Source organism: Barbus barbus (genome assembly GCF_936440315.1).
Source record: "Barbus barbus genome assembly, chromosome: 6".
In the NCBI taxonomy this organism is placed as follows: domain Eukaryota; kingdom Metazoa; phylum Chordata; class Actinopteri; order Cypriniformes; family Cyprinidae; genus Barbus; species Barbus barbus.
In genome coordinates, this window is record NC_136734.1 from 31,124,738 (window position 1) to 31,143,835 (window position 19,098).

General features: G+C 38.7%; 1 protein-coding gene and 1 long non-coding RNA gene across 5 annotated transcripts in view; one reads left to right on the top strand and one right to left on the bottom strand.

Annotated features, from left to right (window-relative positions):
* The window catches only part of LOC306871647 (transient receptor potential cation channel subfamily M member 3-like), a gene marked incomplete at its 5' end in the record, with an annotated part of 440,831 nt that overhangs the window by 326,720 nt on the left and 95,013 nt on the right, over window positions 1-19,098 (top strand). The gene's annotated exons all lie outside the window — the stretch shown is intronic.
* LOC306870652 lies at window positions 4,277-13,278 on the bottom strand. Its single transcript, XR_013784283.1, has 5 exons — window positions 11,244-13,278; window positions 9,232-9,796; window positions 6,862-8,858; window positions 6,637-6,674; window positions 4,277-5,656 (listed from the first exon to the last, which is right to left on the bottom strand). It is a non-coding gene; the product is annotated as an uncharacterized lncRNA (long non-coding RNA).

Here is a 19,098-nt window from a genome sequence, read left to right on the forward strand (position 1 = left end):
AATTGACGTCAGAACCCAACGTCAGATTGACGTCGGAACCCAACGTCAGATTGATGTCAATCTCCAACGTTGGACAGACGTTGTATTTTGGTTGAAAATGAAAATCGGGTTGACGTCAGAACCCAACGTCAGATTGACGTCAATCTCCGACGTTGGACAGACGTTGCATTTTGGTTGAAAATGAAAATCGGGTTGACGTCAGAACCCAACGTCAGATTGACGTCAATCTCCGACGTTGGACAGACGTTGCATTTTGGTTGAAAATGAAAATCGGGTTGACGTCAGAACCCAACGTCAGATTGACGTCAATCTCCAACGTTGGACAGACGTTGCATTTTGGTTGAAAATGAAAATCGGGTTGACGTCAGAACCCAACGTCAGGCTGATGTCAGAACCCAACGTCAGATTGACGTCAATCTCCGACGTTGGACAGACGTTGTATTTTGGTTGAAAATGAAAATCGGGTTGACGTCAGAATCCAACGTCAGACTGATGTCAAAACCCAACGTCAAATTGACGTCAATCTCCGACGTTGGACAGACGTTGTATTTTGGTTGAAAATGAAAATCGGGTTGACGTCAGAACCCAACGTCAGATTGATGTCAGAACCCAACGTTGGACAGACGTTGTATTTTGGTTGAAAATGAAAATCAGGTTGACGTCAGAACCCAACGTCAGAATGATGTCAGAACCCAACGTCAGATTGACGTCAATCTCCAACGTTGGACAGACGTTGTATTTTGGTTGAAAATGAAAATCGGGTTGACGTCAGAATCCAACGTCAGATTGACGTCAATCTCCAACGTTGGGCAGACGTTGCATTTTGGTTGAAAATGAAAATCGGGTTGACGTCAGAACCCAACGTCAGGCTGATGTCAGAACCCAACGTCAGATTGACGTCAATCTCCGACGTTGGACAGACGTTGTATTTTGGTTGAAAATGAAAATTGGGTTGACGTCAGAATCCAACGTCAGACTGATGTCAAAACCCAACGTCAAATTGACGTCAATCTCCGACGTTGGACAGACGTTGTATTTTGGTTGAAAATGAAAATCGGGTTGACGTCAGAACCCAACGTCAGATTGATGTCAGAACCCAACGTTGGACAGACGTTGTATTTTGGTTGAAAATGAAAATCAGGTTGACGTCAGAACCCAACGTCAGATTGACGTCAGAACCCAACGTTGGACAGACGTTGTATTTTGGTTGAAAATGAAAATCAGGTTGACGTCAGAACCCAACGTCAAATTGATGTCAGAACCCAACGTCAGAACCCAACGTTGGACAGATGTTGTATTTTGGGTGAAAATGAAAAATGCAACATCTATCCAACATTAGAGGTTGAGGTCAATCTTACATTAAGTTCTGATGTCAACCTGATTTTTGTCAGCCTCCAACAGTGGACAAACACTGCATTACATCCCTATCGAAACTGGCCATTACCACATTTGTTATCAACCTGTGAATACAAAAGGAAGAGGAGTTAAATGTCCAAATAATTAATTATACATAACACATTATGAACCGCTTGTTATAGTTTGTGTTAGGTTTGTCATATCTAATGTAGATGTCACATTGGTTGTACTGTGGTGCTAGATGGAAGATCATGGGCCCACCCAAATTGCTATGCTTTTATCTTCTGAAGACAAAACTGATATTGCGAAACCTAAAACCTTCCTGGTGTTAATGCTAAAAGGCAGTGAGGAAAAATCTCTAATCATTCACTTGGGTCTGTTGTATGTACACAAAAGTGAGAGAACAAACAACTGACTGAGCAAATTATGACTCTTATATGGTACCAAAAGCAATGTTTTGGGATATTTCACAGTATGAGTTCAGTAATATCAGCAGTCTGTCATTATTTTGTAAGTTGGCAATATTAGCACACATTTGCAAACAAGGCTTGACATTAACATAGAATCATCCCGTATTTAAGGCATATGAATGGTATTCCACATTACATCGATATGAGCGTGGTTTGTCCCATTTTTTTATTTACTTCAGTTTTATGTTTTTTGTTTGGCAACCGTTACTGCCAGTCATTTGACCGTTTCTTTATTTTTTTAACAGTGTAAAACTTACTTTATGGATTTTTTACTGACCAATTAAATAAAGTGATATCACTAAACCGTGTACAGAGGAACACTGTCCTTTCACAGATTTTCCTAGATTATTATGATCAAACGCATTCAATAAAGTGCTAAAAGTAAAATACTAGCCTAAACGTTCTACAGAGAAACACTTCTTATTTTACAGCTTATTAAAAAACAAAAAATTATAGTGTTAAAGGATGCTGACAATTGTAAATTAATAAAAGTTTTATTTTGAAAGACAAAATACAAAGTCTCTACATATACTGTACAAAACTGAAAATGCAATCATTCAGTTTTTGAAGTAAAACAGTGCAAATTTGAAAGGAAATACATTTCAAATACATTTCAACATTTAAAATACTGCACCAATTAACAGAACAGTTTGATGAGAAGTTAATGAGTTGAATTAAATATTCTCAGCACAAGAAATACAAAACATCTACAAGTTTCAAACGACTATTAATTCTAAAGGCTGGATTACACTACATGACTTTTCAAATCTGAACAGATTTTTAAAACACTAGGCATCATGCATACAGTCAGGTCCATAAATATTGGGACATCGACACAATTCTAACATTTTTGGCTCTATACACCACCACAATGGATTTCAAATTAAACGAACAAGATGTGCTTTAACTGCACACTGTCAGCTTTAATTTGAGGGTATTTACATCCAAATCAGGTGAACGGTGTAGGAATTACAACAGTTTGCATATGTGCCTCCCACTTGTTAAGGGACCAAAAGTAATGGGACAATTGGCTTCTCAGCTGTTCCATGGCCAGGTGTGTGTTACTCCCTCACTATCCCAATTACAAGGAGCAGATAAAATGTCCAGAGTTAATTTCAAGTGTGCTATTTGCATTTGGAATCTGTTGCTGTCAACTGTCAAGATGAGATCCAAAGAGCTGTCACTATCAGTGAAGCAAGCCATCATTAGGCTGAAAAAACAAAACAAACCCATCAGAGAGATGGCAAAAACATTAGGCGTGGCCAAAACAACTGTTTGGAACATTCTTAAAAAGAAGGAACGCACCGGTGAGTTCAGCAACACCAAAAGACCCGGAAGACCACGGAAAACAACTGTGGTGGATGACCAAAGAATTCTTTCCCTGGTGAAGAAAACACCCTTCACAACAGTTGGCCAGATCAAGAACACTCTCCAGGAGGTAGGTGTATGTGTGTCAAAGTCAACAATCAAGAGAAGACTTCACCAGAGTGAATACAGAGGGTTCACCACAAGATGTAAACCATTGGTGAGCCTCAAAAACAGGAAGGCCAGATTAGAGTTTGCCAAACGGCATCGAAAAAAGCCTTCACAGTTCTGGAACAACATCCTATGGACAGATGAGACCAAGATCAACTTGTACCAGAGTGATGGGAAGAGAAGAGTATGGAGAAGGAAAGGAACTGCTCATGATCCGAAGCATACCACCTCATCAGTGAAGCATGGTGGTGGTAGTGTCATGGCGTTGGCATGTATGGCTGCCAGTGGAACTGGTTCTCTTGTATTTATTGATGATGTGACTGCTGACAAAAGCAGCAGGATGAATTCTGAAGTGTTTCGGGCAATATTATCTGCTCATATTCAGCCAAATGCTTCAGAACTCACTGGACGGCGCTTCACAGTGCAGATGGACAATGACCCAAAGCATACTGCAAAAGCAACCAAAGAGTTTTTGAAGGGAAAGAAGTGGACTGTTATGCAATGGCCAAGTCAATCACCTGACCTGAATCCGATTGAGCATCCATTTCACTTGCTGAAGACCAAACTGAAGGGAAAATGCCCCAAGAACAAGCAGGAACTGAAGACGGTTGCAGTAGAGGCCTGGCAGAGCATCACCAGGGATGAAACCCAGCGTCTGGTGATGTCTATGCATTCCAGACTTCAGGCTGTAATTGACTGCAAAGGATTTGCAACCAAGTATTAAAAAGTGAAAGTTTGATTTGATTATTATTCTGTCCCATTACTTTTGGTCCCTTAACAAGTGGGAGGCACATATACAAACTGTTGTAATTCCTACACCGTTCACCTGATTTGGATGTAAATACCCTCAAATTAAAGCTGACAGTCTGCAGTTAAAGCACATCTTGTTCGTTTCATTTGAAATCCATTGTGGTGGTGTATAGAGCCAAAAATGTTAGAATTGTGTTGATGTCCCAATATTTATGGTCCTGGCTATATACTGACTTTGTAAATCGTGACAAAGGAAAACTGGGCATCATACACAACATGACCGAGGATCATACACTACCAGACTTTAAAGTTGTTCCGAGCACAACAAACTCACTCAGAAACATGAGCCTTGGAGACGCGTGACAAATGGAAACAATATACGTTCTAAAATCGGCTGAAAATATCAAACATTTTTGATATCCTCCAACTGGATAGAATCTGAGTCTGAAGCTAAAAAACCGGAGTCTGTGACTATCAAATCTACAGACTGGCTCTGACTTTCGGCAACTAGTGTCAACTTCTCCAGACTGTAAATTGGCGGAAAATCAGGACAAAAAACGTGTAGTGTATTCCAGGCCTAATTATATATGATGCCCAGCTTTCCTTTGTCATTATTTACAAAATCGGTAAGTGTATGATGCCTGGTGATTTAAAAATCTGTTCAGATTTTTAAAAGTCGTGTAGTGTATTCCAGGCTTAAAGGGATACTCCACCCCAAAATGAAAATTGTCATTAATCACTTACCCCCATGTTGTTCCAAGCCTGTAAAAGCTTCATTCATCTTCGGAACACAATTTAAGATATTTTGGATGAAACCCGGGAGGCTTGTGTCTGTCCCATTGACTGCCAAGTAAATTACACTGTCAAGGTCCAGAAAAGTATGAAACACATTGTCAGAATATGTTATGTAATGTTATGAAGCGATGAGAATACTTTTTATATAGAAATACAACAAAAATAATGACTTTATTCAACAATTAGGCACCGTAACGTCTCCTCTGCATCAGCACAGCGCCATTTTGGAGATTATGCCCTGGACGCAAAACACATACACTCTTCTGTATCAGCCTTGACACAGGGATGCGCTGTTTCATCCAAAATATCTTAAATTGTATTCAGAAGACGAACAAAGCTTTTATGGGTTTGGAACGACATGGTGGTAATTGATTAATGACAAAATTTTCATTTTGGGGTGGAGTATCTCTTTAAAACTGTTTCATTATTCAGATGTAAATTTGTGTAAACAAATTTCCTGAAGAGGAATTCTTGAGAAGCAATTGAAAAAATTAGGGTTAGTATCATAATTTTTTTATTTTAAAAAGATTGTGCAGGGAACTGTACTTTAGCTTGTATTATCCCAATCAGGTTTATAGTGTTTTTATCAATATTCTATTGACCCTTTTGGGCTCCAATATAGCTCTGATAATATATGTGGAAAAAAATTACATTGTATTTTAATCCTGAATACTAGCTACACAAGTGTAATAAAAAGTAAAATCAAAACATACAAATAAAGGTCCATGATTCTGCACCAGAAGTGACAGACACAGTAGATAAAGAGCAGTCCTCCAAATCTGAAGTAATCAGCTGGATCCTTGCTGCATCTGGGGGTTAAATAAATGCAAAAAAAAAAGACAACAGATTTATTGAAAAGTCCTTAAAAAGGAGGATTCCATTTGTGTACCTTTTCTTTAAACAACATTTGACATTATGAGATATTCTGACTAATTTAATTATTTAGCTGTGACCTAATGGTTAGAGAGGCAGACTTGTAGTCTGAAGGTCATGGGTTCGAGTCTCAGTCCTGGCAGGAAACCCACTAGTGTAAACAGGGCTTGAGGTACCCTTGAGCAAGTTACAAGTTAAACCTACTTGTAATTATAAACACATTTACATTTAGCAGACGCTTTTATCCAAAGCGGCTTACATTGCATTCAAGTTACAGTTTCTACATTTTTATCAGCTCTTGCTTTCCCTGGGAATCGAACCCATGATCTTGGCGTTGCTAGCGCCATGCTCTACTATTTGAGCTACAGGAAATACAAATAAAGAAATGAGTATTCACAACAAATAACTTTTCCCAGATGTAAAAAATGGCAATTAGTACACTAAAAAAAAGAAATATAATATTTTTATCAATTGCTAAAATGCTAATACCTGTATATTTATAACTAATAAAATTATTAATCTGTTTACACTGCTTTTCTATCACACGTCGGTGATGTCTAACAAATGTACTTGAGGAGATCATTAAATTACTCAAGTATCTTCATACTTCATCCACCTTATTCCTAAACGCAGAAGTAAGCCTATGGGCGAGACTTCAAGTTCATTAGCCTTAAATAACAATAACAACATGCAGTAAATAGTAAAACTGTTTGTATTACAAACCAGTGTGTTCATAATTAAGATAATACACTAAAATAATATGGTATGACAAACCAATTTGCAATATCAAGCAGCAAAACGAGCAGTTCTGTATAGCTAAAAAAGTAAAAATATCTGGAAGCAAGACCCATAAAATCTATAAATGGGCCATTTTTATGTGAAGAATAAGGTGAATATGATGTCATCATTTACTCACTTATGTCTTTTCCAACCTGCATAACTGACTTTTTTTTTCTGTGGAACACAAAAGAAGATTAAAAAAGACATGAGGGTTAGAAAATGATGAGGGAGTTTTGATTTTGAGTGAGCTAAACTCAAGAATTAAGTTTGAATCAGAGTGGTGCCTTGGTGCAGAGTTTGCCTGCTTTGCCCATGTTCACATATAACGGCACATGATCATTAAAGTATTATGAATACTCACTTTTACAGAAGATCATATGGCAGAAGATTTTCAATCCCAAAACCTCTGGACCATGAGAGGGGAAACACACACACACACACACACACACACACACACACACGAATATTTAACAGGTTTAATAAAACAATAGTAATTGTTGACTTACTGACAGAGACAGACAGGCTTACAAAAAGTTTGGCTAACGTTACTCACCAGCTTTATACAAACACTTAGCAGTAAGTTGGATCCGAAAGCATGGTTTACATAGTATTCTTAAGGTGGTTTCATGATCTCTCTGTTGAACACATGTCAGTTGTTCATGTTCCAGAGTGAGACATTTTATTTGACAATAAAATAACAATATTGTTATTTTTACTATTTCATTCTGTTATTAAAAATAAGATCAGCAAAAGGCGGCCTTCAGTACTTAACTCATATTAAGGTCCAGCTCCCGCTATTTATTCTGTCATTCATGTGTATGTATCTATTACATAAACCTCCAGAACTTGTAGTACTAACGCTACGCGGATATATTTACATTTCGCAATATAAAAACAACAACAACGAGTCACTTTTAATCATTCCCAAGACATTGTCACACAGCCTTATCTGGACAGTATTAAAACATAATAACAAAACACAGAAACAGATTATGTCATTGCGATTATCATATCACTTTAACAGTAACAAAAAAACAATTATAAGAGGTACTTACCTTCTGTGTTTCCATTATGTGTCCATAGCCATTGTGTCTGTGTTCTCAATCGACACCGCATAACTCAAAATCGGTCAAAATAATAACTCATCTGTCAGATATGAGACAATCATGTGAAAGCCATTCCTAGAGCACTGAACGGAGCAGGACTGCAGATAAACAGAGCTGCAGTAACGACTGAGGTGAACTTTCAAATCTGAGCGGGAGGAGGCGTGCCCTGCTGTCATTGGTCAGATTCCTGGATGACATTCAGATTAACCAATCACGAACAAAGCAACATAGAGAGACGTCAAACAACTTTGTAACTGTAGAAAAAAATGTTTTAAACAAAAGATAGCAAATATGTATTGATTTTTTTTTTTTAGGCTGTTACATGTAAGTAATTGGTAAAATTGTGTTTTCACTTATGCTCACAACCAGGGGCAGGCACATCTGTGCCATTCACTATTCACCTATAATTTCCATATGAATTTATAGTTAAAATAGGGTTAGGTTTAGGAGTACAGAGAAGGTGTGTACACGTCTGGCTATACTTGTAAATTACAGTTTCATTCACATGACCAATGATGACCCTTTTGAACTTTAACAAATCCCTTGCCTCAACTGTATAACCACTCTTATGCCTAAATGCAGCTGTGCCTACAACTGTGGCATTTTCTATATCTGACCCTTTGCTGTAAGTGTTACACCACCTGTTGGTTTAGGTTTATTCCTTTGTCCACAGTAACACTTACTAAAAACACTGTCATAATTGCAACATTTGTCTACAGATTACACTGTTGACTGCAGTGGCAATGCTGTTACAGCATTCGTGGTATGGGAAAATGTAAACGAAATGTTGATGTGCGACTAATTCAACAATAATTGAGGCCTATGATAATGAATGTACTCTTATTCATTTCATCACTGTATTGCTTGCAACAGCAAATGACTCCGTGGTTATGCAGTCACCTCACAGCAAGGTGTTTCCATAACGCAGACATGCACATTTGACAAATTGAGGATTCTACATTTTCCATATTTAAATGTATGTTTTCTACAAATTGCATGGAATGTATGCATTCCAGTCCTCTCAGACCCTTTTCTCTATGCTCTTGTTTTTTTCTCATTTCAAATTTCTCAGTAGATATAGGGTTTCTCTCACACAAATAACAAATGTATACTCTGATCAGATAACATACCAATATTTTTCGATGGCTGTATGACGTGATTGTGAAGTCAACATCTAATGATGTTAGAGTTTGACACTGAGTGAGCATTACCAATATGATGTCTAGGAGACGTTGGGTTTTGGTTGCCATACCTGACGACTGTATATGAGTATTTGACATCAATATGAACCTGGCTTAAGATGTTGGCTTGACGTTGGATTTTGGTTATTTTTTGCCACAACCTAATACTAACTATAGATCAACGTCAAATTATGTTATAATTTGACGTTGTGTGGACGTTACCATTATGACGTCTAGGCGACGTTGGGTTTTGGTTGCCATACCTGACGACTGTATATCAGTATTTGACGTCAATATGACGTTGGCTTAAGAAGTTGGCTCGACGTTGGATTTTGGTTAGTTAATGCCACAACCTAAAAACAACGTCAAATGATGTTAGAATCTGACGTTGTGTGGACGTTACCATTATGACGTCTAGGTGACGTTGGGTTTTGGTTGCCATACCTGATGACTGTATATCAGTATTTGACGTCCGTATGACGTTGGCTTGAGACGTTGGCTCGACGTTGGATTTTGGTTAGTTAATGCCACAACCTAAAAACAACTGAAGATCAACATCAAATGATGTTAGAATCTGACGTTGTGTGGACGTTACCATTATGACGTCTAGGCGACGTTGAGTTTTGGATGCCATACCTGACGACTGTATATCAGTATTTGACGTCAATATGACGTTGGCTTAAGACGTTGGCTCGACGTTGGATTTTGGTTAGTTAATGCCACAACCTAAAAACAACTGAAGATCAACGTCAAATGATTTTATAATCTGACGTTGTCTGGACGTTACCATTATGACGTCTAGGCGACGTTGAGTTTTGGATGCCATACCCAACGAATGTATATCAGTATTTGACGTCAATATGACGTTGGCTTTAGACGTTGGCTCGACGTTGGATTTTGGTTAGTTAATGCCACAACCTAAAAACAACGTCAAATGATGTTAGAATCTGACGTTGTGTGGACGTTACCATTATGACGTCTAGCCGACGTTGGGTTTTGGTTGCCATACCTGACCACTGTATATCAGTATTTGACGTCAATATGACGTTGGCTTTAGACGTTGGCTCGACGTTGGATTTTGGTTAGTTAATGCCACAACCTAAAAACAACGTCAAATGATGTTAGAATCTGACGTTGTGTGGACGTTACCATTATGACGTCTAGCCGACGTTGGGTTTTGGTTGCCATACCTGACGACTGTATATCAGTATTTGACGTCAATATGACGTTGGCTTAAGACGTTGGCTCGACGTTGGATTTTGGTTAGTTAATGCCACAACCTAAAAACAACGTCAAATGATGTTAGAATCTGACGTTGTGTGGACGTTACCATTATGACGTCTAGCCGACGTTGGGTTTTGGTTGCCATACCTGACGACTGTATATCAGTATTTGACGTCAATATGACGTTGGCTCAAGACGTTGGCTCGACGTTGGATTTTGGTTAGTTAATGCCACGACCTAAAAACAACGTCAAATGATGTTAGAATCTGACGTTGTGTGGACGTTACATTATGACGTCTAGCCGACGTTGGGTTTTGGTTGCCATACCTGACCACTGTATATCAGTATTTGACGTCAATATGACGTTGGCTTAAGACGTTGGCTCGACGTTGGATTTTGGTTAGTTAATGCCACAACCTAAAAACAACGTCAAATGATGTTAGAATCTGACGTTGTGTGGACGTTACCATTGTGACGTCTAGGCGACGTTGGGTTTTGGTTGCCATAACCGACGACTGTATATCAGTATTTGACGTCAATATGACGTTGGCTTTAGACGTTGGCTCGACGTTGGATTTTGGTTAGTTAATGCCACAACCTAAAAACAACGTCAAATGATGTTAGAATCTGACGTTGTGTGGACGTTACCATTATGACGTCTAGCCGACGTTGGGTTTTGGTTGCCATACCTGACCACTGTATATCAGTATTTGACGTCAATATGACGTTGGCTTTAGACGTTGGCTCGACGTTGGATTTTGGTTAGTTAATGCCACAACCTAAAAACAACGTCAAATGATGTTAGAATCTGACGTTGTGTGGACGTTACCATTATGACGTCTAGGCGACGTTGGGTTTTGGTTGCCATACCTGACCACTGTATATCAGTATTTGACGTCAATATGACGTTGGCTTTAGACGTTGGCTCGACGTTGGATTTTGGTTAGTTAATGCCACAACCTAAAAACAACGTCAAATGATGTTAGAATCTGACGTTGTGTGGACGTTACCATTGTGACGTCTAGGCGACGTTGGGTTTTGGTTGCCATAACCGACGACTGTATATCAGTATTTGACGTCAATATGACGTTGGCTTTAGACGTTGGTTCGACGTTGGATTTTGGTTAGTTAATGCCACAACCTAAAAACAACGTCAAATGATGTTAGAATCTGACGTTGTGTGGACGTTACCATTATGACGTCTAGCCGACGTTGGGTTTTGGTTGCCATACCTGACCACTGTACATCAGTATTTGACGTCAATATGACGTTGGCTTTAGACGTTGGCTCGACGTTGGATTTTGGTTAGTTAATGCCACAACCTAAAAACAACGTCAAATGATGTTAGAATCTGACGTTGTGTAGACGTTACCATTATGACGTCTAGCCGACGTTGGGTTTTGGTTGCCATACCTGACCACTGTATATCAGTATTTGACGTCAATATGACGTTGGCTTTAGACGTTGGGTCGACGTTGGATTTTGGTTAGTTAATGCCACAACCTAAAAACAACGTCAAATGATGTTAGAATCTGACGTTGTGTGGACGTTACCATTATGACGTCTAGGCGACGTTGGGTTTTGGTTGCCATACCTGACCACTGTATATCAGTATTTGACGTCAATATGACGTTGGCTTTAGACGTTGGCTCGACGTTGGATTTTGGTTAGTTAATGCCACAACCTAAAAACAACGTCAAATGATGTTAGAATCTGACGTTGTGTGGACGTTACCATTGTGACGTCTAGGCGACGTTGGGTTTTGGTTGCCATAACCGACGACTGTATATCAGTATTTGACGTCAATATGACGTTGGCTTTAGACGTTGGCTCGACGTTGGATTTTGGTTAGTTAATGCCACAACCTAAAAACAACGTCAAATGATGTTAGAATCTGACGTTGTGTGGACGTTACCATTATGACGTCTAGGCGACGTTGGGTTTTGGTTGCCATACCTGACCACTGTATATCAGTATTTGACGTCAATATGACGTTGGCTTTAGACGTTGGCTCGACGTTGGATTTTGGTTAGTTAATGCCACAACCTAAAAACAACGTCAAATGATGTTAGAATCTGACGTTGTGTGGACGTTACCATTGTGACGTCTAGGCGACGTTGGGTTTTGGTTGCCATAACCGACGACTGTATATCAGTATTTGACGTCAATATGACGTTGGCTTTAGACGTTGGCTCGACGTTGGATTTTGGTTAGTTAATGCCACAACCTAAAAACAACGTCAAATGATGTTAGAATCTGACGTTGTGTGGACGTTACCATTATGACGTCTAGCCGACGTTGGGTTTTGGTTGCCATACCTGACCACTGTACATCAGTATTTGACGTCAATATGACGTTGGCTTTAGACGTTGGCTCGACGTTGGATTTTGGTTAGTTAATGCCACAACCTAAAAACAACGTCAAATGATGTTAGAATCTGACGTTGTGTAGACGTTACCATTATGACGTCTAGCCGACGTTGGGTTTTGGTTGCCATACCTGACCACTGTATATCAGTATTTGACGTCAATATGACGTTGGCTTTAGACGTTGGCTCGACGTTGGATTTTGGTTAGTTAATGCCACAACCTAAAAACAACGTCAAATGATGTTAGAATCTGACGTTGTGTGGACGTTACCATTATGACGTCTAGGCGACGTTGGGTTTTGGTTGCCATACCTGACCACTGTATATCAGTATTTGACGTCAATATGACGTTGGCTTTAGACGTTGGCTCGACGTTGGATTTTGGTTAGTTAATGCCACAACCTAAAAACAACGTCAAATGATGTTAGAATCTGACGTTGTGTGGACGTTACCATTGTGACGTCTAGGCGACGTTGGGTTTTGGTTGTCATAACCGACGACTGTATATCAGTATTTGACGTCAATATGACGTTGGCTTTAGACGTTGGCTCGACGTTGGATTTTGGTTAGTTAATGCCACAACCTAAAAACAACGTCAAATGATGTTAGAATCTGACGTTGTGTGGACGTTACCATTATGACGTCTAGCCGACGTTGGGTTTTGGTTGCCATACCTGACCACTGTATATCAGTATTTGACGTCAATATGACGTTGGCTTTAGACGTTGGCTCGACGTTGGATTTTGGTTAGTTAATGCCACAACCTAAAAACAACGTCAAATGATGTTAGAATCTGACGTTGTGTGGACGTTACCATTATGACGTCTAGGCGACGTTGGGTTTTGGTTGCCATACCCGACGACTGTATATCAGTATTTGACGTCAATATGACGTTGGCTTTAGACGTTGGCTCGACGTTGGATTTTGGTTACTTCCCAACACAACCTGAAAACAACTAAATATCAACGTCAATTGACGTCGGTCTTGGACGTCAAATCAACGTTGTCATTAGACGTTGGCTTGACATAGAATTTTGGTCACCTGACGTCGCGACCTAAATCCAACCTAATATTAACGTCATATGACGTTGTGTGCCTGCTGGGAAGCCACATATCTCCACAGCAAATATCTTCAGGGTTGGTGGCAGGTGTTGGGACTATATACTGTATATTGAATATCATCTCAGTGACACACTCTCTCTCATTCTATCTCTCTGTGGTTCACTCTCAGGTTTCTTTTTTCTCCTTTCGTTCTGTACTAAAGCGTTTTTACTTTAATATACTTACTGTGTGGAAAAGGATTGATGTAGTGATGAAAGACTGGTTTTGAATTCTGCTGTGCACTGAAATTCAGGGCTTACTCTTTAGAGAATCAGCGACCACACAAATAGCTACACCAAAAGAAAATACTCAAAAGGATTAAGCCAAACAAACACATTTTTCATGCACTGACATCTCAGCAACTTGGATTTAGAGATGTATTACTCAATTAAATGAATTTATTCCTGTACAAGATATGGTAATAAATGCATTAGCTCCTTAACAAGCCGAATCAAAGTGAATCTTTGTCAAGTTTCCATTTTTCATTTCACTCAAGAAGTCAATTGCACATTTACTTTGTAGCTAATGTGAATTTTATTCAAAGACTTTTATCTTAATTTTTCTTTTTGGTTTTGAGTGTATGGTAAATTGAAAATACACCTTTCACTTTCTCCTTTCTCCACCTTATTCTTCATACAATTAGTCAGACAATGAGGAATTAAATTGTTTTGGGGATTTGTGTGTGTGTGTGTGTGTGTGTGTGTGCACCTGGTATTCATCACGTCCTGGGGACCAAATGTCCCCACAAGGATAGTAATACCAGTAAATCTTAATCTTGTGGGGACATTTTTTGGTCCCCATGAGGAAACAAGCTTATAAATAATACAGCATACAGTTTTTTGAAAATCTAAAAATGCAGCATGTTTCCTGTGAGGGCTAAGTTTAGGTGTAGGGTTGGTGTAGGGCAATAGCACATACAGATTGTACAGTATAAAAACCATTACGCCTATGGGATGTCCCCATAAAACATGGAAACCCAACATGTGTGTGTGTGTGTGTGTGTGTGTGTGTGTGTGTGTGTGACAGAATTAATGTAAAATGCTGATTGCAGCAAACTCTTGTTAATGGAAAAGTTGACATCTCTTCCTTTGTGATTGTAATGGCAGGAAGACCGATGCCTTTGTAATAAGAAAATTTTGAAAACTATATAACTGTTATTCATCCAGGCGTATGCAAAGTTTGCAGCTATAATTTTTATATGTCTGACCTAGATATTAGAGTTATTGAGCTTCTGTTCTGGCCTCTGCTGTTAGTGTACCGAGGGCTTTTTTGGTAATGTACCGTCTCATGAGGTATTCAATAAATTGATTCTAAATAATTCACAGGGTCCTTAATGAGCTCAGGTAGGACTGCTGCTCTTATTTCAGTTACATTATTATATTCAGTTAAAAGTTAATTGTATGAGAAAGTGGGCAGGTCATCACTGGAAACATTGCATTTATCATTAATCACTCAATCAACAAAAGACAGCCTGGTAAATCTTCCCATAAAGATACTCGAAGACTGACTTTCTGAATCACCGGTCTTTGATCACAGAGACCTTGGACAACAAAAGACTGACCTTCCTTTGATAAATGATGCATGGGTTTTAAAAATGAAAACATAAATACAATTTGCATTGCTTGAATTAACTGTGACTCTGCATATCGGAGTAGAAAATTAGCACTAACATCTTTAGAACATGTATATTAAAAGCTTGGACAATCCTTGTATATTCTGTTTTTTATTCTTTTGAATATTACTATCAAAACTTTTAGGGATAGTTCGCTCGAAAAATAAAATTCTCTTTTTCTTAACTTTTAGTAATTTCAAACATGTATGACTTTCTTCTGTGGAACATAAACATGAACATTTTGAAATGTTTTGACCATTGATTTATTTTGGGGTTACCTATGCCTGAATTATTTTAACGAAAAAAAAAAGAAGTTTGAAATTAATATTCTATGATTTCCCATGAGATTATCCTCAGATTTCCCCACAAAGACAACAGCAACCGGCTCTCCATATGTTAGTCTTTATACAGTATATTGGTTTGTCTCTGGACTTTCAAAGTTTTCAAAGCCAATAGTATTTTTTTCAGAGTTTTCCTCTTAAACTAATTTTGGTTTGAAATAAATGAGCACCATGTGCTTTTATTTACATAGTCTTGAACAGAGGACAAAAACAAAGCATTGCATCACCAAGCAGCTCCTCCTGGTTTCCTGCCATTTCCCTGGAAAACATTCACGGTTTCAGTGATGAGGTGAAATGGGACAGCCTTCCCTCCCTCTTTCTAAATGGAGGATTTGGAATTAGCCTCCCTGAATGGGCAAGTCATGAATGGGCTCTGAACGGGACCGGCCCTTTGAAGTTGTCCAGAAGTAATAAGCTTCCCTCGTCTTTAAAATGTGCTGCATAACCATGTCAAAGACGTATGCAATGAGATTCTCAGAAGTGGAAATCACTTTTAATCTTTTTTTCCTTTGCTCTTGTCTTTGCGCTTGCAAATGGTCTCTGGGCGCTTGATCCGATCAAGTATATCCTCCTCATGCTTGTTTTAAGATGCCCTGTCAGCACGTTTGATAGGTGTGAGGCAGTCTTACACGCTTAGTGTGTATGTGTGTGTGTCCATTTACACTGTACGATTTGTGTGGCCAGAATAAATTGAATGTGTGAACACACAAAATGAGAGTGGAACCAAGGGCTATTTTCAGGAACCACTCTCTTTCTTATATCTCTATATTGAATGTTTGCGCGTGTGTGTGTGTGTACTCACACACAGTCCGCACATTTCAGATTTAATGGATATTGGACCTGTGCTCCAGTTTCTTTCTCATTCCTTAAAGTGAGCTATTTTTGTCTCCTCACCCCTGAGTCCCAGATCCAGCCCTTCACCACAGCTGTCCCTGGCTCACCACACCTCTTTTTCACTCAATCACTCCCTCATGTTCTCACACGATCATCCCTATCCTTCCACGTCCTTGATTTATTCATTAATTTCCCCTCCTTATGGTGCTGGACAGAGTGTTATCACATTTTTCTGAGGTGTGAATGACATGACGTGTCAGCGTATGTCCTGGCCCAGCTTAGAATAACTTCCACTGTTTCAGGAATAGAAACACATGGGGCTTCACTCTGTCTGCTAACAAATACCTCTTTCACACCTCATGAAACTGAAGTTCCCATCTGAATGGTAAAGCTACTATAAAGGTGAGCAGAGGGCATGATTGGATTGTTTCACTGTGACAGCATAGAGAGCTTGTGTTTATCTCTCTATCATAGCTTTCTGTCACTCTGTTGTTCCCTCAAACAATCTATCTATCTGTCTATTAGGGGTGTAACTGTTCACAAAATTCAGTTCGATACGACACAGTGGTGTCAGGGTTCGGTACTTTTTCACAATGTTGGAATTTATGTTTTAAACCACGAAGGCAAGTCAGTGGATATCACATAAGCAACATGCAAACTTTACGCAAGAGTTATACCGGAGAACGTCTTAATCTCAATCAATTAACTATGCACAAAGTAAAAACGGAATGACTGAGGAATGACGGAGCTGTCTCAGAGACAATGAGAGACGAATCTTCAACATATGCTGATAGTGGTATATAGCTAACTGTTTTAATTTATTTTTGTATAATTAAACAATAAATATCTATCTATCTATCTGTCTGTCTGTCTGTCTGTCCGTCCGTCCGTCCGTCCGTCCGTCCGTCCGTCCGTCCGTCCGTCCGTCCGTTCTATCTGTCTTTCTATCCGTCTTTCTGACATTTAATTAACATCTTGGTATTTCCAACCATCTTTTTATGCAATATCCTACATAATATCCTACATAATCATATATGGATGGAATCCTGGCTTGTGATGCCTTTCGTAGTGTAAATTCAGCTCTAAAAAACAGTCCTTGAAAATGAGATGACTGTTTATATTTGTGCCTGTGGCTATGTGTGAATGTATGTATTATTTGTTATGTATGTGTAGGCTAGATATGTGTCCATCATAGTACTCTTCTATTTGTGGGCATTAATTTAAAGCAGAATCCTGTAAAATCTTGAAACCTGAAAGCAGAATCTTCCCACTCAGTACAGAGCTAGTGGCACTGAACCATTACAGTCCAATGACACAAGAGCAAAAAACAGCTGACAATGAAGGCATTTCCTAACTGTAATGGGTTGTTGGCATAAAGACTTTAGTTGGCACATACACAACAGCCTGTTGATGTTTTTCAGTCTTCATTATAATTCATAAATTTAGAAAATGAGCTTTATGGAGAGCATGAAGAAATCTATGGTGAATAATTTTGAATTATTAGATTCTAAATATTATATTTTACAAAATACTTTGATATATACTATGATATATTTCATGTTTAATTTTTTTAAACATTGCTCAGAGAAGATGGCTGCATAGTTTTGTTCGTTGTTGGATGACTTCAGAAAAGGCGAAGTGCTTTATTATTTAAAACTATTTTCTAGAATAATTTGAAGGGACGATAATAAATAACTAATTTATAGTATGATTCCCTGTGTGGTTTTTGAGCATCCAAAACAGCAACATTACTGACATTGTAATTTTGGGGCGGGACCATCTCTTTTGCCAACCAATGAGAAATAAAGGAATTTGACAAACCAGAAGCTTTTTTTTTGCTCTTCTGTTTGTTGAGGCACATTTCACACTTCACCTTTAAATGTATTTAGTCAATATCAGCAGAGCATGAAGGGAAATCATAAGGAACAAACATTAAAGTGTGTGTCAGGAGGCAGCAACTTTAATAATGAATGCACCAATTGAGGTCAAATGTTCTTGCTTAGCACCAAGATTGTAATGTCAACCTGTGAGGAAACCTACATGTATTGGATCAATAAAAATATGATATGGTTTTTCTGGACATGTTTCTCATACACTCCCCTATCATCATTCATCGGCACATTCATATCAGCTGCTTATCGAGTAATACATCAAACAAGCTTGTCGCAGGCTTGCAAAATCTGCATGTATTATTCATTAGAGATGCATAAGGGGAAATCCATGGCTATTACAGAAGCTATTGCACTTATCTAACATATCACAGAAAGACCAGTTTGTGAGAAATACTGGCATTACATTTGTGTGGTACACGAGCAAAGAAGGGAATCTTTTCAGGGAATGCTGTGACAGTCGTGCTCAGTAGGAATTGCATCTAAATTTGAGCACAGAGATGCCATCGCCTCCCCTTGGAGAACGAAGACATGCTGACATTGGGTAATGACCCTGAGGGTTTCGATAATTCAGAGTGTGGTAAATGGGAAAATCATCTGTGTGATGAAAAAGTTTCAAGCTGTATTGGCTTAGCATTTTTTGTGAATTTATCATGGATTTCAAGTACAGTTTGTTCAGATATCTGTAAACAGTACATGTTTGTTTCAGGTAAACAAGTAATTTGTGAAACATAATGCGCATTGGTTGTGAGGCTAAAGCATAATGAGGATTAGATGTTATTTGGTGATAAGGCAGAAACATATCACAGCAGTCTTTCACAAAAGCGGTATTCCAACACAGACACATTTCATGGAAGAGCAGTCCCTAAAAAACATTCTATCAGATACCTTTGGCTAAAATATTAGTTCACAAAAAAAAAAAAAAAAAAATCCTGTCATCGTT